Source organism: Pan troglodytes, chromosome 12 (assembly GCF_028858775.2).
Source record: "Pan troglodytes isolate AG18354 chromosome 12, NHGRI_mPanTro3-v2.0_pri, whole genome shotgun sequence".
NCBI classification, from domain to species: Eukaryota; Metazoa; Chordata; class Mammalia; order Primates; family Hominidae; genus Pan; species Pan troglodytes.
This window is the reverse complement of record NC_072410.2, coordinates 119,695,524-119,722,116: the sequence shown is the minus strand read 5'-3', so window position 1 is coordinate 119,722,116 and position 26,593 is coordinate 119,695,524. Positions and strand designations below refer to the sequence as shown.

Sequence of the window (26,593 nt, the reverse complement as noted above, 5' to 3'; positions counted from 1 at the left end):
AGGTGAGGTGGCTCACGTCTGTAATCCCAGCACTTTGGGAGGTCGAGATAGGCGGATCATGAGGTCAGGAGATCAAGACAATTCTGGCTAACACGGTGAAACCTCATCTCTACTAAAAATACAAAAAATTAGCCAGGCATGGTGGTGCGTGCCTGTAGTCCCAGCTACTCGGGAGGCTGAGGTAGGAGAGTTGCTTGAACACAGGAGGTGGAGGTTACAGTGAGCCAAGATCGCACCACTGCACTCCAGCCTGGGCGACAGAGTGAGACTCCGTCTAAAAAAAAAAAAAAATAGCTGGTTTCCAGCTTCATCCATGTCCCTGCATAGGAACAGAAAACTGAACACCTCATGTTCTCACTCATAAGTGGGAGTTGAACAATGAGAACACATGGACACAGGAAGGGGAACATCACACACTGGGGCCTGTCGGGGTGGGAGGCAAGGGGAGGGAGAGCATTAGGACAAATATCTAATGCATGCAGGGCTTAAAACCTAGATGACAGGATGATAGGTGCAGCAAACCACCATGGCACATGTATACCTATGTAACAAACCTGCACGTTCTGCACATGTAATCCAGAACTTAAATTTTAAAAAAAAGAATATCTGGACATATTATGACTGAATCCAGTGCCTTTCAGGTTTCATTTTTCAATATAAATAATGACTAACATTAAAAAAAATTAGCTAGGCATGGTGGCACACACCTGTAGTCCCAGCTACTTGGGAGGCTGAAGCAGGAGGATCACTTGAGCCCAGAAGGCTTAGGCTGCAGTGAGCCGTGATCTTACCACTGCACCCCAGCCTGGGTGGCAGAGTGAAACCATGTCTTGAAAAAAAAAAAAAAAAAAAAAAAGAGCAAATGGGCTGTATTCATTTTCTGTGGCTGCCATAACCACATGCTCAGCAGCTGAAACCACACGAGTGTGTTATCCTACCATTTCTAGGGGGCCCCAGTCTGCCAGCTGCCTTCCTTCTAGAGGCCCTGGGGGTGTCTGTTTCCAGCTTGTGTGGGTCGTTGGCAGAATTCAGCTCCTGTAGCTGCAGGACGGAGGTTCCCTTGCTGACGGATGCTTCCTGCTCCTGTGAACCCCATTCCTCAGCTCTCGGCCCCTTCCTCCACAACCAAAGCCAGCAACAGCCGTCCATGCATCTCATGTGGACCCACGCTGCTTCTTGCTCCCGCCTCTCCCTTCCACATCTAAGAACATTTGTAATTATGCTGGGCCCCCACAGGTAAACCAGGAAACCTTAAACTTTGTAACCTCCATTCCTTCTGCAAAGCCCCTGTTGCCACAAAGCATAACATACTCACAGGTGCCAGCAATTGGGGCACGGACGTCTTTAGGGCTGTAATTCTGCTCCTGAAGGGGCTGCCTCAGATCCGGGGGCACAGAAGCTCTCCTGCAGATTCTGTGATATTTAAACTGAGACGTGGGTGTCAAGACAGAGTTTGCCACATGCAGAACCAGGGAAAGCCATTCCTACAAAGCTATGGCAAGTGCCACATCCCTAGGGCAGGGATAAACTTGGTGGTGAAGGGGACAGGGGGACAAGGACTGAGGTGGGCAGGGACCTGGACCCCAGAGAAGGGCCTTGGGTTTACTGTGCAATCAGAAACCATTAAAGGTTTCAAGCACAAATGACATGATCTGATTTATATTTTTAAAAGATCATTCTGTTATTTGACATTTGAAATGATATTTGAGACGTGCTGTGAAAGCACAGGTAGGCTTTAGACAGATGAAGAGGGGAGACGTGGGTGTCAGGTGCACAGAGCTCGGACACAGCCTGGAGGCAGGAAGTGGACAGAGAGGGGTAGAGCACCAGGCCCCAGGATGCAAGAGAAAACCCAGCTGGAGGGATCCTGGGGGCGGGAGCCAAAGCTGCAGGGACCCCGGGGAGGTTAAGTGGGAGAGCGGGAGGGACCCTGGGGGAGGAGAACTGGAGGGAATCTAGAGCAGGAAAAGCTGGAGGGACCCTGGAGGGAGAGAGCTTGAAGGACCCTGGAGGAGGAGAGCTGGAAGGACCCTGGGGGAGGAGAGCTGGAAGGACCCTGGGGGAGGAGAGCTGGAAGGACCCTGGGGGAGGAGAGCTGGAAGGACCCTGGGGGAGGAGAGCTGGAAGGACCCTGGGGGAGGAGAGCTGGAAGGACCCTGGGTGGTGGTGAGCTGGAGAGACCCTGGGGTGTGGGCAGAACCATAGGTGGGGGCCTTCGGTGGGGCACCGGTGCAGGCCGAGGGTCTGCAGGGATGTTTCAGGCAAGGGGCAGGAGCTGGTGTCCATCCCACTGGCTCCTTATGGGGGCAATCAGTGGTGCCGAAACTCCCAGCTGGCAGCTTCCTTGCATCATCATTAGATGCCATTAAAGAATCAGTCACAGGAAGTTACAAAGGGACCCTTGGTGACAGGTCAGCTCCAGCGCTGCGGGGCCCACAGGAGGACCAGCTTGGGGCTCACAGCTCACGCTCTGCACAGCTGTTCTCTGCTTAACCAGAGAATTCAGTGGGAACTCGTTAACATGGAATTTTGAGGAAGTAAACAATGCCCCATCTCTTCCCCCAGCCCTTCCCTTTTTATTTTTCATATTTCCAACACGGAGGAGAGTTCACCTCAGAATGTCTGTGGTCCCCTCCGCCCTGGGGGCCGTGTCTGGGGAGGCAGGGCCCAGTGCTGGAGGACAGGGCTGGACACACTCCCCAGCGAGGGAGACAGAGCCCGAAGACTTTCAGCTCTGACCAGGGAGTCCCCGAGATGGGACAGCCCAGGCATGTGTGGGCCTAACCTGGGGCCAGGACCTGGGCTTTTGCCTTTGGTGTCAGCAATACAACATGGCACGCGCAACTTTCCACCCGTTAGCAATCCACAAGTGTGTGTCCCAGGCTGGAACTGAGTATGGTGGGACTTGTCAAAATGGTAAAAGGGAAACCAGAGAGAAAACAGCAGAGAGAGATGAAAAACTCAGCCTCTTTAAATTCTGTCCTCTCCGTGGGTGGTCAGTGCCAACGTCACTGCTGTGACGGCCGCCCTGGGAATTAATCCAGTGTGCTCAGAGGTACCTGCCAGCCAGCTCCCGGTGCCTGCCTGATCTGGAGAGAAGAATAAAATATAAAAGCCTCCACTGTGATCCACAGACTTTCCTATATTCCAAGAGCTGTTTAAACCTGAAATTACACGAGTGAGCTGGTGAACGGCAGCGTCTTCGGGGGGCTTAGCACCTGTCTGGCACGGAAGCACCCGCTGTGCAGTGTTTATCTTTCTTATTAAATCAAAGGAAGGATGGAGAGACCACAGACCCTCTCAGCAGACAAAGGGATATTTTAACCCCTGCCTTTCCTTCTAAATATGCAGATGACAACCACAGCCCAGACACAGCACCCTTGGCAGAGGACTCGAGGACTTCACTCTGCCAGCCCCGGGTGGCCCTACCCAGGCCTGCTTTCCAGGAAATTGGGGTTTGCCTGCCCTGCCCAGGCTGTGAAGAGTATGCCCCAGGCAGATCCTGGATTCCACTCCAACCCCGCAAATCCACACCCCACCCTCACACTTCACATGGCCCCCCGGCCCAGAGGGGAGTGGAAGAGTGGAAGCACCTGTCCCTGTGCAGGGAGGAAGCAGGGTCAGGGGACCCTCAGGGCCTGGCCGATCATCCCGTGAATGGGCACACCTGGTCCTACCATCCCACCCACCTGAGCAGAACTGCCGTCTCTTTGGAAGGGAAAGTGGGGAGGTAACAATTGGGCAGCTAATCAGTGACATCCGCTGACCACGAGGGAGTGAACTTCCCATCACAAAGCGATGGGTCAGAGCTGACCTGTCATTGGCTACAGCATGGCAGTGCCACTCCCTCTCACACACCTGCTGCTTTGTTATCCAAGGGCACCCATGACACTCACCAGCCACACTGGTGTCCCCTTGCCCTCAGAGTCCCACTGTCCTCGGCAGAATCCCTGAGCTCACATAGCTGAGCTCAAACGGCGAATCCTGAAATCCTGAGGTCCTGAGCTGTGGCCCATTTCTATCTTTTCTTTCCACTTCTAAGAAGGAAGTTGTGTCTGGATCCTTCCTGCATTGCTGGTGGGAATGTGAAACTGTGTCACCATGGAAAACAGTATCGCGGCTCCTCAAAAACCAAACATGAGTGTTGTTCTGATCACCAATCCCACTTCTGGGAATTTTTGAAAGAGAACTGAAATCAGGGTCTCAGACATCTGCACTCCGCGTTCACAGCAACATATTAACAACAGCCAAAAGGTGTCGACGGCCCAAGTGTCGTCAGTGTGTGAACAGATAAGCAACACGTGGCATAGACACACAGTGGAATATTATTCAGCTTCAGAAAAGGAAGGGAAATCTGACATGTGCTACACCAGGGATGAAGCTTGAGGACATCATGCTAAGTGAAATAAACCAGACCCCAAAGGACAAATACTGTGTGATTCCACTTACATGCAGTACCCACATACTCAGATTCATAGAGACAGAAAGTGGAAGGGTGGGTGCCAGGGGCTGGGGGAGGGGGAAGCATGAGGACTTAGTGTTGAGTGGGGACAGAGTTCCAATTTTGCAAGATGAAAAAGCCCTGGAAATGGATAGTTGCAATGGTTGCACAGCACCATGAACATGCTTAATGCCACTGAACTGTATGCTTAAAAAAGTCAAAATGGAAAATCATATGTTATGTATATTATGCCACAATAAAAGTATGTACCAGAAAAAGAAAGCCAGGTATGGTCAGGTTGTTGAGCAACTTTGGACAAGCTTCAGGTTCCTTCTGCAAAAAATGGGTGAGAGTCACCATTAGCTTACAGCCTACTGAGAAAAGCATGTGGCATCCCATGTGGAAAGTCACTTTTTGAGCAGGAGCTATAAGGTTGTTAGTTGCTGTCCAATACCATTAAGTGGCCCAGGTGGGAGGGAAGGTAACAGCCAAGCCAGCAGTGCCCAATCTGCTGCCAGCTCCCAGTGGCCAGCTGGACACCCTGCCGGGATGACTCCACCACCAGCTCCCTTCCTGCTGGCAGCTGCCACGGGGCAGTTGGTGACAAAGGAGCCCGCTGAGGCACAGTGGCAGCTTCTGCACTTCACAGCCAGATGGAAAAATGCAACCACAGCGGGGCGTGAAGGGCACCATGTTCAGGGAACTTTAAAAAAGAAAACCTGTCCAGGGAGGGCATAGCGATGGCCAAGAAGCACATGAGAAGACGCTCGACATCATCACCGATGGCCAAGAAGCACAAGGTGCCGACATCATCACCGATGGCCAACAAGCACACAAGAAGATGCTTGACATCATCACCGATGGCCAACAAGCACACGAGAAGGTGCTCGACATCATCACCAATGGCCAACAAGCACACGAGAAGATATTCGACATAATCACTGATGGCCAACAAGCACGAGAAGGTGCTCAACATCATCACCGATGGCCAACAAGCACACGAGAAGATTCTTGACATCATTAGCCATCAGGGAAAGGCAAATCCAATAACGGAGAAACTCCACTTCACACCCACTCGGATGGCTATTAGCAAAAAAAGAGGAAAACAGCAAGTGTTGGCAAGGACAACGGGAAACTGGAACCCTCATATGCTACTGGTGGGAATGTAAAATGGCACTGCCACTTTGGAAAACAGTCTGGCACATTTTCTTCATGACAATAATTTTATTTTTATTTTTTTAACTTTTTATTTCCATCAGTTTTGGGGGAACAGGTGGTATTTGGTTACATGAGTAAGTTTTTAATCTTTTTTTTTTTTTTTTGAGACATAGTCTTGCTCTGTCACCCAGGCTGGAGTTCAGCAGCATGATCTCGGCTCACTGCAATCTCTGCCTCCTAGGTTCAAGTGATTCTCCTGTCTCAGCCTCCTGAGTAGCTGGGATTACAGGCGCCTGCCACCATGCCTGGCTAATTTTTGTATTTTTAGTAGAGATAGGGTTTCACGATGTTTGCCAAGCTGGTCTCGAACTCCTGATCTCAGGTTATCTGCCCACCTCTGCCTCCCAAAGTGCTGGGATTACAGGCATGAACCACCACGCCCAGCCGAGTAAGTTCTTTGGTGGTGATTTGTGAGATTCTGATGCATCCATCATCGAAGCAGTAAACACTGAACCCAATTTGTAGTCTTTTATCCCTCATCCCCATCTCACCATTTCCCCCACAAGTCCCCTAAGTCCATCGTATCCTTGTTATGCCTTTACATCCTCATAGCTTGGCTCCCACTTATGAGTGAGAACATACAATGTTTGGTTTTCCATTCCTGAGTTACTTCACTTAGAATAATAGTCTCCAATCTCATCCAGGTCTCTGCAAATGCCGTTAATTCATTCCTTTTTATGGCTGAGTAGTATTCCATCATAAATATATATATATATGTATATGTATCTGTATACATGTGTATATATGTATATATATGTATATGTATATATATGTGTGTGTGTGTATATATATATGTATATATACATACATAGTTTCTTTATCCACTCGTTGATTGATGGGCATTTGGGCTGTCTCCACTATTTTGCAACTGCGAATTGTGCTGCTGTAAACATGCGTGTGCAAGTATCTTTTTCGTATGATGACTTCTTTTCCTCTGGGTAGACACCCAGTAGTGGGACTGCTGGATCAAAATGATTTTCAGCATAGCTACCACATGACTCAGCAGTTCAGCTCCTAGGTATGTGCTCATGAGAAATGAAGGTGTATGTCCAGACAGACTCTCACACACAGATGTCCATAGTAGCATTATTCACAACAGCCAAAAAGTGAAAACAATCCAAATGGCCATCAAGTGGTGATGTGGTAAACAGGATGTGGTATATCTATGAAATGGAACATTAATTGACTATAAAAAAGAAGGAAATGCTGACATCCACTACCACATGGATAAACCTTGAAAACACTGCATTATCTGAAAGAAGCAGACACAAAAGAAGACATAGTGGGTCATTTACTTTATTTCAAGTATCAAAAAAAAAAAAAAAAACAAACAAATCACGAGAGACCAAACATGGATTAGTAATTACCTAAGAGCTAGGTGCTGTGGCTCACATCTGTAATCCCAGCACTTTGGGGAGGCCAAGAAAGGAGTTTGAAACCAGCCTGGGCAACCTCACATCTACAAAAAATATAAAAATTAGCTGGGCGTGGTGGGGTGTGCCTGCCTATGGTCCCAGCTACTAGGGGGGCTGAGGCAGGAGGATCACCTGAGCCCAGCGAGGTCAAGGCTGCAGTGAACCATGATTAACCCACTGCACTCCAGCCTGGGCGACAGAGGGAGACTCTGTCTCAAAACTAATAATAATTACCTAGGACTGGGTGTCAGAATGAGGCGTCATCACAGGGTGACTGCAGGTCCCAAAATTAGAGGGTGGTGATGGTTGTGCCCTCTTTAAACAGCCTAAAGTTCATTGAACTGTACACTTAAAACAGGTGACTTTTATGGCATGTAAATTATATCCCCATAAGGCTGGGTTTGTTGTTGTTGCTGTTGTCGTTGTTGTTGTTTTGAGATGGAGTCTCACCCTGTTGCCAGACTGGAGTGCAGTGGTGCAATCTCGGCCCACTGCAACCTCCGACTTCCTGGTTCAAGCAATTCTTCTGCCTCAGCCTCCCAAGTAGCTGGGATTACAGGCACGCACCACCACACCAGGCTAATTTTTGTATTTTTAGTAGAGACTGCGTTTCACCATGCTGGCCGGGATGATCTCGATCTCCTGACCTCGTGATCTGCCCGCCTCGGCCTCCCAAAGTGCTGGGATTACAGGCATGAGCCACCGCGCCTGGCCACGGCTGTTTTTTAACAGCAGCAATCTGAATGCAGCAGCCAGTATTGAAGCTGCACATTGATTGAATTTTGTCCAGGTAATGCAATCAGCTTTATTCCTCTTTTGTCTTCCTGTCTTCTCCCCGTGGCTCCCACCCATTTTGAGACGGACGGATCCGAGGACAAAGGCTTAGTTGCTATGCATGCAAACATCCATTAATATTCACTGGGGGCGCTTTCCTTTGCTTTTACCGTGAATATTTCTTGTGAACTAAATCAGGATATTTTACCAAACAAACGCAAATCAAGCTACAAGTTATACTTCTTTTTTTTCTATTTTTGTTTCTTTATGAAAACTTGAGAAATAAAAATGCACCATCCCCTGAGAACTAGCATTTTAAATATGACACCAAAATAAATGCAGGTTCCAGGTCCTTGGTGCCCCTCCTGCAGCTTGATCTCATATCATTCAATTCTCCTTGATGACTAACCCAGAACGGCTCAGACTGACACACACATGTGTGACCTTTTAAAACTCAGTTCTTTCCTAGGAGAGAGTGAATGACTTTCATGGGGAGCCCGAAATCAACAGAAAGAGTGGGTGCTGTGCAAATTCTACCAAGGGCAGGAGCCACGCCCACAGGACAGAGGGAAGAGAGGACCAGCATGCAGGACAGAGACCTTCATTTGAAGATGAGACCAAAAGTCCAAATCTAATACCCTGAGGCTGAGCAGAAGGAATCCCCTGTCCATGACACCCCCTACACATGCACACACATACACATTCACGCATGCATGCTCACAGTCACACTCAGCCACACACATGCACACTGTCACAGTCACACACATTCACACACACATTCACAATCACAGTCTCACACACAGCCACACACATTCACACACACATTCACACACAATCACAGTCTCACACACATTCACACACATGCACATTCACACACACACATGCACACATGCATTCTCAGTCACAATCACATGCATGCACACACATGCACATTCACATACGTACATATACACACACATACACACTCACACGTGCACTCTCACATTCAACTCAGCCACACACATTCACACACATGCATATTCACACACTCTCAGTCACACACAGCCACACACATTCACACGCTCACAGTCACACGGTCACACACACATGCACATAGACACAGTCACACACATGCACACAGCCACATTAACACACATGTACATTCACACAGTCACAGCCACAATCTACACACATGCACACATTAACACATTCACAGAGTCATACACAGCAACACAGTAACATAAACACATTCACATACATGCACATTCTCATACATACACACTCATACATTCACACACGGACACAGTCACACACCCATTCATACATACACTCTCACAGTCACACATGGTCACACACATGCACACACATGCACATTCACACTCACACTCAGTCACACACACATTCACACACATGCACATAGACACAGTCACACACATGCACACAGAGCCACATTAACACACGTACATTCACACAGTCACACACACATCTACACACATGCACACATTCACATTCAGTCATACACAGTCACACAGTAACACACACATTCACACACATTTACATATGCACACACATGCACACATTCACAGACACACCCTCACAGTTACATACACATGCATTCACTCACACATACCACATATCGTGCCACACACATGCACATTCGCACACACACAGGCACCCACATTCACACATATATATTCACAACACACATGCTCATTCACACACATGAATTCACACATGCACATAATCAAATGCATGAATTCACTCACACACGCCACACAGCATGCCACACACATGCACATTCACACACATGCAAACACACATTGGCACACATTCGCAAACGTACGCCATCAACTGTGAACAGCCATGAGACACCAACCTCCTGCACTCCCTCACGCTTCCCCCAGTGTGGCCACGCCTGGAGTTGGTACCACACATGCATCCTGCATGTGTCCAGATCTGGGAGAACTACAGGATCCCAACTTGTGAGGTGGACTCCACAGTTTCCTCGGGTTTCCTGCAGATGCCTGCTTGGTACCACCTCTCCAGTGTGAGCAGAGCAACCTCGGGTCTCCTCAGAGGATAGGCAGCCGCTCAGCACGCAGGGGCTGAGGTCATGGACCCCAAACATCCCATAGGGTCAGAAAGAGCCCCGGAAGACATGCGAGCCTTGTAGCAGCCTCAGGCTTCTATGAAGAAAATGATCAGTGAAGAATGATCATTTCTTTCTCTCTTTCTTTTTTGGCTGTCCCACAAAATGCATCTTTTATGAGAGAAGAGAAAAAAGATAGAGCCAAGTTCACACCATCAGCTGAAATGAGGAATATGATGAGAAACTGGTCCCCGCTCACTGAGAAGCCCATGAATATGTCAATGCATGTGGTATCAGCAGGTGTCTTCATTTCCCTCTTCATCTCTCTTTTATGAACTTCCTTTGGCAAGGTCAGGCCATGAAGATTCAGGTGTAGGACTGTCTTTCAGACAGCACGCCCCGAGCAAAAGCACGCTGATAGATCAGGGTGGGGGAAACAAGAAAGACGGTGTGTTTCTCAGAGTGTCTGTTATACAGTAGGAATAGTATGAAGAACTTTACATGCATCAATTAAATTAATTTCATTTCATCATTATTACCCCTATTTTACAGATGAGGAAATTGAGACTTCACTTTCTGGCTCAAAGTGGCAAAGCTACATTCAAGGTCAAAAGCAAAGGTCTTCAAGCCTGCGCTCCTGACTACCACACCCAGGAGATAGCAGTGCCTCATCAAGAGTGTCCAGGAGGCACCTCGGATAAGCCCCTTGAGACAGTGTTGAAGGAATTTCTGCCTCCAAACAGAAGTTTGATGCGTTGAATTCCTAGGAAAGTGAGAAAATGAAAGGAACAGTAACAGCACCAAAAACGAAGGTTGAGCTCCCTGTGAGGCGACGCCCTCAACACTTTTAAGATGATAATGAGATACACTTCACAAAGGAAAAACCCTCATAAACTAAGAAACTCTGGGAAATCCTTATCTAGGATTTCTAAACAGATTTAAGTTATGAGTTCAAGAACTTCGAGCTTTTTGTCTAGTTTTACCTTCAAAACTGCACCTCATCAATAATGATTACTCCAAAATCACTCCCCAAGTGATTACTCCATAATCACTCCTTCTTCGTGAGATTATGTCCATCGTGAGAACAAAGGAGGCTGAATCCTGCCAGCCTCGCAGTTGTCTTCCCTTCGCCAACCCGCAGCTGGCAGTGCCTTGATCAATTTCCAGATTCGCTTTGATGACAGAGCTTTCCAGTCTTGCTCTCGACACAGCTCCTGTTATTCAAATATCTCTGAAGTCCCCTCTCAAAGAATCTGCCTCCTGCTGTGAAATCCTCCTCCTTCGTGAAGGATCATTTACACAGACAAATTTTCCCCTCCCCAAGCATCACCGTAGTTAGTGAAGAACAACAATAAAAAGAAAAATCAAATAAAGAGTGTTTTCTCTTTCTCCATTCTACAATGCAAACTTCATGCAAAGAAAACCTCTTTCTCCATAAATTATGGGGGCTACCAGGCACATTTCCCATGGACAAAGTCTTAGGGACGGGCTCCGAAGTTGAGAAGAGTTCCTACTCTCACCATCCTGAGGAGGCCCTGAAATGCAGACTGTGGGTGACGGAGAGAAGCTGCAGTCTCCAGGTCATGGCTCACGTCCTCCCTCTAGACATCTAGATACCATTTCCACCCACAGACTACCACTCCCACAGCCCCTCAATCAATGCTGATAGACACGGAATCATTATCACCAATGTCCACTCCCACAGCCCCTCAATCAATGCTGATAGACATGGAATTATTATCACCAATGTCCATTTCCACAGCCCTCAATCAATGCTGGTAGACATGGAATCATTATAACCAACGTCCACTCCCACAGCCCCTCAATCAATGCCGATAGACATGGAATCATTATCACCAACGTCCGCTCCCACAGCCCCTCAATCAATGCCGATAGACATGGAATCATTATCACCAACGTCCACTCCCACAGCCCCTCAATCAATGCCGATAGACATGGAATCATTATCACCAACGTCCACTCCCACAGCCCCTCAATCAATGCCGATAGACATGGAATCATTATCACCAATGTCCACTCCCACAGCCCCTCAATCAATGCCGATAGACATGGAATCATTATCACCAATGTCCACTCCCACAGCCCCTCAATCAATGCTGATAGACATGGAATCATTATCACCAATGTCCACTCCCACAGCCCCTCAATCAATGCTGATAGACATGGAATCACCCTCACCAATGTTCATCTCCCAAAGCCCCTCAATCAATGCTGATAGACATGGAATCATTATCACCAATGACCACTCCCACAGCCCTCAATCAATGCTGATAGACATGGAATCATTATCACCAGTGTCCACTCCCACAGCCCTCAATCAATGCTGATAGATATGGAATCATTATCACCAACATCCACTCCCACAGCCCCTCAATCAATGCTGGTAGATATGGAATCATTATCACCAACATCCACTCCCACAGCCCCTCAATCAGTGCTGATAGACATGGAATCGCCCTCACCAATGTTCATCTCCCAAAGCCCCTCAATCAATGCTGATAGACATGGAATCATTATCACCAATGTCCACTCACACAGCCCTCAATCAATGCTGATAGACATAGAATAGTCTTCACCAATGACTCCCACAGCCCCTCAATCAATGCTGATAGACATGGAATCATTATCACCAACATCTACTCCCACAGCCCCTCAATCAATGCCGATAGACATGAAATCATTATCACCAATTTTCACTCCCACAGCCCTCAATCAATGCTGATAGACATGGAATCATTATCGCCAACGTCCACTCCTACAGCCCCTCAATCAATGCTGGTAGACATGGAATTGCCCTCACCAATGTTCACTCCCACAGCCCCTCAATCAATGCTGATAGACATGGAATCGCCCTCACCAATGTTCACTCCCACAGCCCCTCAATCAATGCTGATAGACATGGAATCGCCCTCACCAATGTTCATCTCCCAAAGCCCCTCAATCAATGCTGATAGACATGGAATTGCCCTCACCAATGTTCACTCCCACAGCCCCTCAATCAATGCTGATAGACATGGAATCGCCCTCACCAATGTTCATCTCCCAAAGCCCCTCAATCAATGCTGATAGACATGGAATCATTATCACCAATGTCCACTCCCACAGCCCTCAATCAATGCTGATAGACATAGAATAGTCTTCACCAATGTTCACTCCCACAGCCCCTCAATCAATGCTGATAGACATGGAATCACTATCACCAACATCTACTCCCACAGCCCCTCAATCAATGCCAATAGACATGAAATCATTATCACAAATTTTCACTCCCACAGCCCTCAATCAATGCTGATAGACATGGAATCATTATCGCCAACGTCCACTCCCACAGCCCCTCAATCAATGCTGGTAGACATGGAATCATAATCACCAACAGCCACTCCCACAGCCCTCAATGAATGCTGATAGACATGGAATCGCCCTCACCAATGTTCACTCCCACAGCCCCTCAATCAATGCTGATAGACATGGAATCGCCCTCACCAATGTCCACTCCCACAGCCCCTCAATCAATGCTGATAGACATGGAATCACATTCACCAATGTTCACTCCCACAGCCCCTCAATCAATGCTGATAGACATGGAATCATTATCACCAATGTCCACTCCCACAGCCCCTCAATCAATGATGATAGACATGGAATCACCCTCACCAATGTCCACTCCCACAGCCCCTCAATCAATGCTGGTAGACATGGAATCATTATCACCAGTGTCCAGTCCCACAGCCCCTCAATCAATGCTGATAGACATGGAATCACACTCACCAATGTTCATCTCCCACAGCCCCTCAATCAATGCTGATAGACATGGAATCACACTCACCAATGTTCATCTCCCAAAGCCCCTCAATCAATGTTGATAGACATGGAATCATTATCACCAATGTCCACTCCCACAGCCCCTCAATCAATGCTGATAGACATGGAATCATCTTCACCAATGTCCACTCCCACAGCCCCTCAATCAATGCGGGTAGACATGGAATCATTATCACCAGTGTCCAGTCCCACAGCCCCTCAATCAATGCTGATAGACATGGAATCACCCTCACCAATGTCCACTCCCACAGCCCCTCAATCAATGCTGGTAGACATGGAATCATTATCACCAGTGTCCAGTCCCACAGCCCCTCAATCAATGCTGATAGACATGGAATCACACTCACCAATGTTCATCTCCCACAGCCCCTCAATCAATGCTGATAGACATGGAATCACACTCACCAATGTTCATCTCCCAAAGCCCCTCAATCAATGTTGATAGACATGGAATCATTATCACCAATGTCCACTCCCACAGCCCCTCAATCAATGCTGATAGACATGGAATCATCTTCACCAATGTCCACTCCCACAGCCCCTCAATCAATGCTGGTAGACATGGAATCATTATCACCAACATCCACTCCCACAGCCCCTCAATCAGTGCTGATAGACATGGAATCATTATCACCAGTGTCCAGTCCCACAGCCCCTCAATCAATGCTGATAGACATGGAATCACACTCACCAATGTTCATCTCCCAAAGCCCCTCAATCAATGTTGATAGACATGGAATCATTATCACCAATGTCCACTCCCACAGCCCCTCAGTCAATGCTGATAGACATGGAATCATTATCACCAGTGTCCAGTCCCACAGCCCCTCAATCAATGTTGATAGACATGGAATCATTATCACCAATGTCCACTCCCACAGCCCCTCAATCAATGCTGATAGACATGGAATCATCTTCACCAATGTTAATCTCCTTTTGAGTTTCCTACATCGTTTAGTCCTCCAAGCTAGAAACCTCCATCAGAAGCCATATTGCACCCCTCCCTTCCCACTGCAAACACCAGATCCGTTCTCAGAGATGTCCTGCTAACCCAGACCGTCCTGCACCCACCCTGCTGTCTCTGCCTTGCTGAGCTACCTCGTCTGCCCTGGATGGTGGCATGGCCTCCTCTTTCACTGGGACCCCATGGTGGCTGTTGAAGTAACGTGCCTGAGAGCAGCCCGAAGGTGCCTGCCACACGTTGTCTAAAGAACTCTGTTATAGTCATGTGTGCATGCTGTCTTCCCCTTTAGACTGCAAGCTCCCTGTGGGCAGGGATGCGCCTCAGTCACCTCTGCATCCCTGGTTCCTGGTGCATAGCCACTGCAATAGTTGTGGTTTGTGATTGTTGTTGCTGTCATCATTGTCTCTAATTCTTGTAAGACATGGCAAAATCATTACCTAAGTAATTTTACACACCATGACACACTAGGTCTAGTCAACAGTAAGTTACAGATTTATTTAAACATCCAAGAACACTGCCTTCCTCTACTACCCCACACTCCTGTGGTTTCTGGGGTTCTCAGCTCTGTGTGAACCCCTGTAAGAGGCTCCTCCTTCAGAGGGACTCATCCAGAGGACCTTGTTTAGATTAGAAGCTCGAAAACCACGACAGTCTAACTCAGAACTGCTCATGCGACACCCTCTTGAGAGGGTGAAAGTTATAGGTGAAAAAAGAAGCAAAGAAGGTTGCAGGAAGCTGGCATGAAGGCTGCCCCGAATGGGCCCGCGTGCAGAGCTCCCACAGAGGGCATCTGGGCCTGCAGGTGGGCCCCACTCTCAGGTCTCAGGAGGGAGGCAGAGGCATGACTAAGACAGGACTCATTCCTGTCCCCGCTGCAGAAGGAGAGCATTGGGCCTCTCCAGGGAACCTCTGTGCCCAGCCCTGCACAGGGACGCTTTCTTGGGTCAGGGACTCATGGGTCCCAGGGGAGAGGCTGGGCCACACAGCCTCAAGCAAGTTCATTCTTCCTCTCCTAGAGCCATCAAACAAAAGCAGATTTTCAAAGACAAGGAGACATATGGGTCCCTGAGCAAATCTGTGGCCACCTGGGGATGTCAGCACTGGCTGAAGAGATGTCTTAGAAAACACCCCCCTCCTCCATCCGAACGCACCACCACATTCTCCCTGCTCCCAGGCGGGGTGGCATTGCCACATTCTCCCTGCTCCCAGGTGGGGTGGCACTGCCACATTCTCCCTGCTCCCAGGCGGGGTGGCAGGCTCTCTGCCAGATGACCCGATGACGGTGGAGCAGAGTCCAGATCCCCCACCATCCCACAGACAACGCTGCCTCTCACACGCACACACACGCACATGTGTGCACACGCCTCACCCTGGGCACACACCCCAAGGACAGCGCTTACTTGGGAGAAGCCTGGAGGCTGTCGGGGGCAACCCCACCCCTCCCAGACTCCACGGCCTTGCTGGTTTATGCCTCTGCTTTCTTCTTGGTAAACAAGGACAGCAACAAGCACGTCTCTACCTGGCAGATAGCCCTGAGAATGGGTCCCAGCCAGCATCCCCATGGGAGCAGCATCCAACAGCTCAGTGCCCTGAGTAGTGTCTGGGGACTGCGGTGAAAGGCTGCAGCCAGCTAACAAGGGCATTGCATGCGGCTCCTCCAGGAAAATGGGCATCTGAGGCTGTATTGCCAAGGTCAACAAGGAGAAAAGCTCGGCTCTGGCTTCCACCAAACTTGCCCCTTGCCAGAAGTCGGGCACCAGCCCCAGCAGGCCACACAGCTCCATTTGCTTGGCTGTCGCCGTAAGAGAGAGCAAAAGAAAAGGCAGCAGACTGGCCCTTTCAGGGAAGGCAGTGCAGCTCACGAGTACAGCCTTGGCATTTTAATGATAATTATCTCTGTAGGAGTTTTCCTTTTTTTTTCTGTAAGCCGGAGCCTTTCTTCTTCCCCTAATTCACAAGGCTTATATGTGTGCAGCAGCTCGTGTGCACAAACACACACACGCACACTGTACAAACACATGCACCTACTGGCACACATACACATGTATACACAGAGACATATGCATGTGTGCACCCAGCACACACATGCACACACACACACGAACGCACACACCAGTGCACACGCACACACCAGCTCACAGTGCATGCACACACGCGTGCATTCACACACACACACCAGCAGCACACAGGCACGCACACACTCCAGGTTTCCTCGTGGCTGGAGAGAGGCTCGCTAAGGGTTTACCCCAGGTCTGCCCTGCTCATGGCCTAGTGCCTGGCCCAGACTCCCTCACAGCCTGTTAAGGGAGAATATGGAAAAATCATCGCACCACCAACTTGGAGTTGAGGTGCCAAGTGCATCCCCTCTTTCCTGATGAGAGATAACCACAATAGCCTACTCCAACCAAACTGACTCACCTGTCTAACTACAAATCAGCCTCACTGGACAACAGACAAAAAACACAGCCCATCTTCCGAGATCTAGAGAAAACTGGAAGCTGTTCTGAGTTTATAAAAAATTTGGGTCTTCACAGTTTCCAAAACAAAGAATATAGTCTACGGTCGAAGTTTTATGTAAGTCAATGTTTTATGTAAAGTTCCCCGAATAATATCTGCAATCATAAAGAAAGTTCATTGTCGTGAAAGGGTGTGGACTTGGAGCCAGGCAGACCTGGATTAAAAGCGTGACCTCATCCTTGCTGGCGTGTGACCTGGGGTCTCCGGCAAGTCTCACAAAGTCTCTAAGCTTCTGTTTCCTCAACAATAAAAATGCCTACTTTGTGGAGTTGCTGGGATAATTAAACAAATTAGGTAACACATGTAAAGTTCCCAGCACAGTTTCTGTCACATTGGAGGGCTCAATGCCACCTCCCTCCCGTGACTTTGCAGAAAAGAATTCTCTGAGTGGAGATAACATGGAAAAGTCTTTAAAGGAAAAAAGTCTCCCAGCTTCCCTTCTTTCAGGGGTCCAATATCCCCATCCATGCCCACCCCAGGGTCCTGAGTCTCCCCCAAGGCCTGAAGTCCCATGGAGCCCATCCACTGCCATCAAAACCATAATGGCCAGGCAGGTGACAGATGACAGACACAGAGTTGAGAGGGCCCCAGAGGAGCACAGTCCAGGAGCCATCACTCGGGAGAAGACCAGCCCTGACCTGTAGGAACATGGAGCCAGGCCTGGACCCAACTCCCTGATTCATAATAACATGGATCCAGGCCTGGACCCAGCTCCCTAACTTGTAAGAAGATGAAATCAGGACTGGACCCAGCACCCTGACCTAAAGGAACACAGGTGGTGATGCTGGTGGGTTTCTTCCACTTTGCTCCCCTCACGCCCCTGAAGACCTGTAATCCAGTGCCCAGCAGCTAGTGGATCCCCTTCCCGTGGTTCTCGGCCCACATAGTCTGTGGCTGGAGCCTGTGGTTGGGACCATTTTAAGCATTTGGCCGAGCTCATTTGCCACTGTTTCTTCTCCTGTCAGAGCCTGGTTTTATGCTTTCCTATTTTAAACAAACAGCCGTTTGAAGGCAAATTCTCCTTTCCCTTGATCCTGTAGGAGAAGAGCCCTAGGAAGTGCTTTTCTGATTCCTCTGACGTTTCTGCCACTCCTCTAGGATCTTTCAACCTGTTCTCCCCTCTGAGCCCACACTTAGCGGGTTCTGAACTGCTCTACTCAGCCACCCCGTCCCAATCCTGTCTGGCTCCAGCCCTAGCAGTCCTGAAGCTGCCTGCGTGTTCTCCGCTAGGTCACTTACCGGGCGGTGAATGGTCTCCATTAGGAAGCCCTGCAAAGTCAGAGGCTTAATACAACTGGTCTACTGCTCACAACCCTGAGGCCAGGAGCCCGGACAGGGCTTACCTTTGCGCAGGTGGCATGTGCTGCGATGGCCAACAGGGGCTGGGGGGCCCGGGATGGCTTTGTCCTGTCTGTGGGCTCTGGATGGGGCACCGACTGGAGCCCAGCTCTCCTCTCTCTCCCTGGCCCTCCAGAGCCCCTCTCCAGCAGGGTAGGTGGGTGTCTTCATATGGCAGCAAGGACCCAGATCAGAGGCTGGCACCGTGCCCTTCACAGCACGTAGTGATCAGAGCAGTCACCGCCAGCCTGGGCTGGAGGAGCGGATGCAGGTGAGAAGGTGTCACCGGCCTTTGGGACCAGGCCCTTGGGCTGCCACCTGCAGGCAGCCACCACCCGCCTGCCCTTCACACAGAGCTGGGTCTATTCCCCCACATCCTTCCTTCCTGGTGGCACACGGCCTGAGGCCCACGGAGGAAAGGTCCCTTTGACACGGGCCCAGTCCTGGGAAGCAGCAGGAGAACAGACACAGTTGCCAGATACGATCCCAGCTCTGCCACACGCAATTCCATGACCTGGAACGCCTCATTAACCTCACGGAGACTCAGTCTCCTTTGCGGTCAAAGGATTGTAATTGTACACACCTCCCAGGGCTGTTGGGGAAATTAATAGAATCCACTTCTGTAAAATTCTGTACTCAGCAGGCCCTCAACGGCTGGAAGCTATCACTGTTAGAATGATCGCACTACCATCTCAGCAAAAGCCACTCAGTACATCCTGATTCCAAAGCAGGACCTGGACTCACTCATTCATGTCAACATTTAGGAGGTGCTCTTCTATGAGTCACTTGGTTGGAAAGGGTGGGACCCTGTGGCCAAGCACTTCTTCCTGCCCAGGGAGCTCGCCCTGGGGAGGTGGTGGGGACCAGCAACAGCTGCTAGGCAGAAACCCCGGCTCCACCCCTCTCACTGTGTGGCCTGGGGCAGCTGTGTGAGCCTCTCTGTGCCTCTGCTGTCAAATGAGAATGACATTGACCTCTTAGGATTAAATCAGAGAATGTTCGTAAAGTGCTGAGAACAGCGCCTGACATATTAAAAGCTTCGGATGCGTTTGTCATCACTGACATCTAATAAAGAAGAGAATAAGAGGGTTTTTCCTGCATTTCCCCTCTGACCTCTGCCTCTTCTGGCTGAAAACCTTTAGGCCTAGTGCCCTCTCCTTTATTTGTTTTATGCTGTGTTCTCTATAAGCCATGTTGAATCCTTAGTGAAATGAAGCCCAGCATAAATAAATGAACAAATGCGGCCTCAGATGCGTCCAACCTCACCAGCCCTCTCGCCCCCAGGATGTCCTCAGCGATCACCACGGCACTCTCTGAGCCCCGGCCCAGCCTCACCAGCCCTCTCGCCCCCAGGATGTCCTCAGCGATCACCACGGCACTCTCTGAGCCCTGGCCCTGACCTGTGCCCTCGGAGGCTCCTGCCCGCTGCTGAGTCCGGCTGAGTAGTTGCCATTCCTCTTCCTGGTTAGATCCTGCTCCGTTTCCAGCTGGAAAGGCGTCATCCACTCTGGGGATTTACTCTGCTGGAGTCGGTCAAGCCACCCCAGAGCCTCACTCCCAGGGACTTCAATCTCACGGAGCCGGACTCAGATTTACTGTGGAAAACGTCCCTGGAACAGGCATTGCCTCATCGTCCTCGCTGGGGAAGACGGATGCGCTGGGAGCTGCCCCAGTGGGTGCACATGGAGCTCCTCGGGGAGCCGGGCCCACCCCAAGGACCACCGTGGCCGCAGCTGGCTTCTTCATGCACTAGGGCTGGTCCTCGGAGGACAGTGGCGGCCACAGGCCACACTTTGGCTGTGCCGGGAGCCCCCAGACACCAGGACAGAAGGGAGACCTCGGGGAGACTGGCTTGCCAGGTCTCTGCCTCTCCTTTCTAGACAAGAAACCCGGACTTTCCGGGAGGTGCATCATCACCTGAAACCAAGGGGCCCAGACCCCGGCCGGGGAACAGTAAGTAAGGGACGCTGCAAATGCACTTGGCTGCAGCCAAACCTCTCTGCCCTGATGCCACTCTGTCGCCATCCCATGAAACACGAGAACGCCTGCCGTGGGGAAAGCCCTGCTCATCCCAGCTTCCCGGAGTATCTGTCCCAGGGAGTGAAGGGAAGCAGGGCCGGCTCACTGGTGAAGACTCCGGCTTTCTCCATTCCCACCGAAGACCTTCCTGAAGGCTGGGCTGTCACCCCAGCGTCCCCGGCCCTGGCACCGGCACCAGACCCAGCACAAGGCCCCTCCTGCTAAACGGAAGGATGGACGGGCAGCGGCCGTGTGGATGAAGGACGGGTGTTCGCAGGTGGCCCACATATTTTTTGTTCTCCTTAAATAATCATGACGTCCTCATTCTCCATGGAACCGCCCTTACCCTCCTCCTCTCTTCCTTTGCGGTCACTGCCGCTGTCCTGTGGACAGTGCCGCCTCCACAGTAGTCAGTGCACAGCAGGCCTGGATGCGGCAGTGCTTCAGAGGCCAGAAGACACCGCGGAGCCGCAGGCGCCCACAGGGCCACCCAGCAGCTCCCTCGCTGCCCCACCTTGGGCAGGCAATGGAGTCCCCAATCCCTGCAGATAGAGACAGGGGCATCCCTGATCTCACGCGGGCACAGTGGGGAGTAAAGGGCAGTGCATAAGAAGCCCGGGGCTCCGAGCCTGGCACAGGACGCACGTTCCCATGTAGGTGGCTGCTTCCTCGCTTCTGCCACTGCAGCCTTGGCACACAGGGCTCTGGCCACGTGACCACCCAGGCTGCTATTCTCACTTGCCAAACACACCCCACCCTCATCCATCTCAGAGCCATGCTGGCTCCCTGGAGGTCCTGCCATGCTGACTTAGCATGCCCCCTGTCCCTTACTACCCTCATCCTTCCCCACAGTCAGACTCACCCTCAGACGCCCCAACTCTAGAAAGCCCACGTTCCTCGTTCCCTCCTCTTGGGACCCTGGTCGGCTCACTCAAGGCAGGCCTGGAAACAATGCTACCTCACTGTCCCTCAGCAAGGACTCCAGGCAACCTCTGTATTTACTGCAGTTGTTTACACCCTGCCTCATTCCAAGAGCAATGTAGCTGGCAAAGGACACGCACAGAAAGGCTGATGCCACGGAGACAGATATGGATGAGCACAGCCACGGAAAGGCCTGAGGCTGCTCAGGATGAGCGGGAACTGTCACTTACCTTGAGCATCCAGGGCACAGGTGCTGTGCTGGACCCCCACAGGGTGCACAGGCACTGAGAAGGGCTCAAAAGGAGAACTGCCTCTGCCTGCAACACAGCTGAGGAGACCGACATAGCCATGTGTGAAACCCTGGGTGTCACGTGTTTCACACTAGGGAAACACCACCCCTGTAGCTGGGGCAGAGACCCCTGGGAGCCAGCCCTGGAGGAGGCGTGGGCTCAGGGAGCAGCCGGAGATGGATGGGGAGGGGCCGGGACGAGGAGGCCGCGTGGCTAGCATGGCGAACATGGGCGGCTGGGCACCAGGCTCACCCACACATGGGGAATCCACGTGTCCTTTACCCACCTGGAACCTGTTTGCTGAGTTGATACATAAGATCGACTCTGTAGCAGCACTTGGTGAATTTAAAAAATTAATTGTAAAGGAATTTATACCTCCCCTCCTGCCCCTGCCCATATTTCCAGTGTTGTTCCACCAAGTCTCTCCCACGAGAGGGAAGCTTCTTTGAGCCAATGTGGACCAGTCACAAAAAAGTGGGGGGGACCAAGCACGAAGACCATGTTGTCACCAAGAGGCATTGTCCTGAGCCAGGTGGGGCCGGACCTTCCCCAGCCCCTGCCCCTGCTAGGAAAAGTGCTGCGACTCCATGGAAACCTTCTCCTGGGGTGGGAGCCAGAGGGAGATGCACCCAGTCTGCAGAGTCAGGCCCCCGTGGGCATGCCCAGTCCCTCAGGGTGTCTACCCATAGCCAGCATGTGGTCTTTCCAGAGATGCCTGACCTGGGCACACCTGGGCTTGGGGGAACCCTGACCCCTGACAGCCTGGGAGATGCCCCAGCAGCTGAGATGACAGAGCACACAGAGCCTTTTCTGCAACAGAACTTGGGGCTTGAGTGTACTCCTGGATGTTCCTGCCAAGGGGGTCCTGGAGATGGCTCGAGTGGCCAAGAGCTCAGGGCCAGCTGTCTACTCAAGGCACAGGCCCCAGAAGGTTGCCTGGGACAGCTTCACGCGGACCTGGCCATTGCCATCTTAGTGACTGGGCAAGGACTTCGGAGATGTTTTTATTCAAATATTAGGTTGTCCAAGTAAAACAAATCTGCATTTCTTTTCTCTGAGGGATCCAGTGAGGTGGTTTCACTTTGACTTTTGTTAAGCGATCTGTAAACATGAGTTTGGCTGATTTGGCTGACCTGCAGGAAAACGTTGCTCACCACTTCCAACCCTCCCACTCCATCCCAGCAATATGCTACAAAACGCTCAAAAACAGGTACACTTAAACCTCACAAAATCAGATCAGTGTCGGGGCCTGGAGGGGAGTAGGGACAATGTGTGTGAAAGTGAAAAGCCATAGTTGGAAACTCTTCTCAAAGGACTATAATTTTAGTATTTTCAAGGGCAGACTATGATCCATAAGGACTAATGTGAGAACGTCCTGACTGGGTGCAGTGGCTCATGCTTGCAACCCCAGTGATTTGGGAGGCCAAGGTGAGAAGATGGCTTGAGCCAGGAGTTCAAAACCAGCCTGGGCAACATAGCGAGACTCCATCTCTACAAGAAAAAATTAAATAAAAGTTTTAAATATTAGCTGAGCATGGTGGTGCGCACCTGTAGTCCCAGCTACTCGGGAGGCTGAGGCAGGAGGATCAATTGAGTCCAGGAATTTGAGGCTGCAGTGAGTGATGACCATACAACTGCATTTTAGCCTGGGTGGCAGAACAAGACCCTTACTCTAAAAAGATTTTTCTTTTTTTTTTTTTTTTTTTTTAAAAAAAGAGCATCGTGGATCATCGTGGCAGACAGGAGTCAGGACTAGATTGCAGCTCCGACTCAGATGGACCGAGCAGTGTGTGGAGGCTCACATCATTAATTTTAGATCCAGAACAAACCAGGAATCCCAAGAGGACCCACCGACCCTCTGAAGGAAGCAGACAGCTGCAGGACCTGGGAGACACCCCGGATACTGTGAGTGCCCCAACAGTGGAAATGGGAAAGGAAGATCCTCTGCCCCCGAGCACACACCCCCACTGGGGAAACTGAAGGTCTAGTTTTCGAGAGAAGTTTCCAACCTTACCTGGAGCTGAGTCAATTTAGAGAGCAGAGTGAAATACAGGGGTAGAGGAAGCAGCGGGAAAGGCTCTGGGAGCTCGCTGGGTCCCCAAGCAGCCCATTCCTGCGTGGCAACACAAGGATCTTTTGGCGGGGTGACCGGAGGTGCAGGGCGGGGGAAATGCAACAGGGAGAAGGAATTCTCCAGCCGAACTTTGTAACAATTTGAACCAGGCGAGAAGCCTCCTGGCCAGAACTCAGGGGAGGGTGAGATCTGGTGTGCAGACTCCACAGGCTGGGGAAGAATGAAAGCCCTAATTGCTTTTGCAGCTAGGGGGCGGTGGGTAGCCTGGGGCGAGTTCTCAGCCCTGCTCGCCCACTGCCTGGAAACAGACTCGGTGCTGTTAGTGGGGCCACAGTGGGAGTCAGACCAGCCCTTCAGATTGCATGGAATTGGATGAGGCCTGTAACTGCTGGCTCTCTCCTACTTCCCTGACAACCTCCATGACTCAGCAGAGGCAGCCATAATCCTCCTAGATTCACCACTCCATTGACCTGGAACCTCACCCCCATCCCCCACAGCAACCACAGCAAGACCCAACCAAGGAGAGTCTGAGCTCAGACATGCCTAGCCCTGCCCCGACCTGATGGGCCTTCCCTATCCACTCTGGTACCTTAAGACAAAGAGCATATACTCTTGGGAGTTCTGGGGCCCTGCCCACCACCTGTTCCTCCCCATACTACCACAGCTGATGCTCTCTGGAAAGCACCACCTCCCATCAGGAGGCCAACCAGCACAAAAATAGAACATTAAACCACCAAAGCTAAGAACCCTCACAGAGCCCTTTTCACCCCCCTGCCACCTCCACCAGAACAGGTGCTGGTATCCACGGCTGAGAGACCCACAGATGGTTCACATCACAGGACACTGTGCAGACAACCCCCACTGCCAGCTTGAAGCCGGGTAGATGTGCTGGGTGGTTAGACCCAGAAGAGAGTTAATAAGCACAGCATCTCAGCTCACAGGAAGCCACATCCATAGGAAAAGGGGGAGAGTATTAACTACATCAAAGAAACACCCCGTGGGACAAAAGAATCTGAATAACAGCCTTGAGCCCTAGAACTTCCCTCTGATAGAGAATACCCAAATGAGAAGGAACCAGAAAACCAGCTCTGGTAATATGACAAAACAAGGCTCTTTAACACCCCCCCAAAAATCACACTAACTCACCAGCAATGGATCCAAACCAAGAAGAAATCCCTGATTCACCTGAAAAAGAATTCAGGCGGTTAGTTATTCAGCTAATCAGAGAGGGACCAGAGAAAGGAGAAGTCCAATGCAAGGAAATCCAAAAAATGATACAAGAAGTGAAGTCCATAGTCACCAAAACAGCATGGTACTGGTGTAAAATAGGCACATAGACCAAAGGAACAGAATAGAGAATCCAGAAATAAACCCAAATATTTAACAGCCAACTGATCTTCGACAAAGCAATCAAAAACACAAAGTGGGGAAAGGACACCCTTTTCAACAAATGGTTCTGGGATAATTGACAAACCACATGTAGGAGAATGAAACTGGATCCTCATCTCTCACCTTATACAAAAATCAACTCAAGATGGATTAAAGAATTAAACCTAAGACCAGAAACTATAAAGACTCTAGAAGATAACATTGGAAAAACTCTTCTAGACATTGGCTTGGGCAAGGATTTCATGACCAAGAACCAAAGAGCAAATGCAAAAAAAAAAAACAAAGACAAATAGCTGGGGCCTAATTAAACTAAAGAGCTTTTGCACAGCAAAAGGAACAGTCAGCAGAGTAAACAGACAACCCACAGAGTGGGAGAAAATCTTCACAATCTATACATCTGACAAAGGACTAATATCCAGAATCTACAACGAACTCAAACAAATCAGTAAGAAAAAACAAACAATCCCATCAGAAAGTGGGCTAAGAACATGAATAGACAATTCTCAAAAGAAGATATACAAATGGCCAACAAACATGAAAAAATGCTCAGCATCACTATTTATCAGGGAAATGCAAATCAAAACCACAATGCAATTCCACCTTACTCCTCCAAGAATGGCTATAATCAAAAAATAAAAAAAAAAACAGTAGATGTTGGCGGGGATGCGGTGAACAGGGAACACTTCTACACTGCTGGTGGGAATGTAAACTATTACAGCCACTATGGAAAACACTGTGGAGATTCCTTAAAGAGCTAAAAGTAGAACTGCCATTTGATCCAGCAATCCCACTACTGGGTGTCTACCCAGAGGAAAATAAGTCATACGAAAAAGATACTTGCACACGCATGTTTATAGCAGCACAATTCACAAGTGCAAAATAGTGGAACCAACCCAAATGCCCATCAATCAATGAGTGGGTAAAGAAATTGTTATATATATATATATATATATATATATATATATATATATATGATGGAATACTACTCAGCCATAAAAAGGAATTAACGGCATTTGCAGCGACCTGATGAGACTGGAGACTATTATTCTAAGTGAAGTAACTCAAGAATGGAAAACCAAACATCACACTGTCACTGATATGTGGGAGCTGAGCTAGGAGGATGCAAAGGCATAAGAATGATGCAATGGACTTTGGGGACTTGCAGGGAAGGGTGGGAGGGGGCGAGGGATAAAATGCTACAATTAGGGTGCAGGGTATACTGCTCAGGTGATGTGTGCACTCAAATCTCACAAATCATCACTAAAGAACTTACTCATGTAACCAAATACCACCTGTACCCCAATAACCTATGGAAAAAAATA

The 26,593-nt window shown here is 49.9% G+C and overlaps 1 long non-coding RNA gene across 7 annotated transcripts in view; it reads right to left on the bottom strand.

Annotated features, from left to right (window-relative positions):
• LOC129142585 (uncharacterized) overlaps positions 1-26,194 on the bottom strand; it is an 80,705-nt gene extending 54,511 nt beyond the window's left edge. For 4 of the 7 annotated variants that reach the window (XR_010149226.1, XR_008545670.2, XR_010149229.1 and 1 more), the window contains exon 1: positions 939-26,194. This is a non-coding gene — a long non-coding RNA (uncharacterized LOC129142585). The remainder of the gene's footprint in view (positions 1-938) is intronic. The other 3 variants (XR_010149225.1, XR_010149228.1, XR_010149227.1) reach the window with 2 other exon arrangements.
• Between the last annotated feature and the right edge of the window lie 399 nt (positions 26,195-26,593).